This window comes from Falco cherrug, chromosome 8 (genome assembly GCF_023634085.1).
Source record: "Falco cherrug isolate bFalChe1 chromosome 8, bFalChe1.pri, whole genome shotgun sequence".
NCBI lineage: Eukaryota > Metazoa > Chordata > Aves > Falconiformes > Falconidae > Falco > Falco cherrug.
In genome coordinates this window covers 1,619,545-1,620,512 of record NC_073704.1, presented here as the reverse complement: position 1 = coordinate 1,620,512, position 968 = coordinate 1,619,545, and positions in this window count along the sequence as shown.

Genomic DNA, 968 nt, shown 5'->3' with positions numbered 1-968 from the left:
GCAGGGGCCTCTCCTCCCCTCACGGGCGCCCCGCGGCGCCTCTTCCCCCGCCCCGGCGGCCGCCGTCACTCACGTCCCGCCCCAACTCAGGGGGCTGCTGCCTCTCCCCGTTGCGGTGCGGCCCTCCCCGCAGGCACCGTGCCCCCGGCCAGCCCCGGCGGCGCCTGCCGTGCCACGCCTAGGAACGGCGCTGCGGGGCGCGGCGGCAGCGAAGGAGCCTCCCGCCGCCATGCCCGGGGAGGTCGGCGGCAAAGCCCACTTGGGCTTTTATCCCCCTCAGCTAGGGAGTGGAACGGCGAGGCAAACCCCAGTGTGTGAAACGGGGTCCTGCCTGTTGCCCGTCCCCTGGCCTCGAGGGAGGCAAAAGTGGCCGGCAGGGCAGTGCCCCGGGGCCGAGCCAGTGGGCCTCGACGGCAGCGAAAACAGCTCAGGCCTCGCAGGGCAGCGCCGAGGAGCCCTTACTCAGCCAGAGGCTTCCTCTGGTACCCGCTGCCGCATAGGCAGGTGCCCTGAAAATCCTCTCCAGTGGCAGGCCTGGGGTGCCCTGGGATGTAATCTGGGGTCTGCTAGCAGGGAGGACTGCAAAATAACGCCTTCATCACCGCTCCTAACAATATTCCAGCTCTATTTTTTCAGCCCTTACTGAACTGGAGGAGAAGCACTGGCAGCAACACTCATGTCAGATGCACCTCTGTGGTCACTTCATGAGCAGCACTACAACCTGTTCCCATGTTCTGTAATTTCACCCTGTTCACACATGCAGATTGCCCTGAAAATGGCTCTGCTGCTGAACAGGTCAGAGAGGGTGGAGTGATGCAAATTTCAAACTCATAATCAGTGTAGTTACAACGTGCAGCCCAACAAAAATCCCTCGTTTGATGATGGCGAGAGCTGGAATGCAGACAAATGCGTGCTGGGAGAGCCACCCTAGTGAGAAAGCTGTTTTTCAAAGTGATAGAACCTTCACA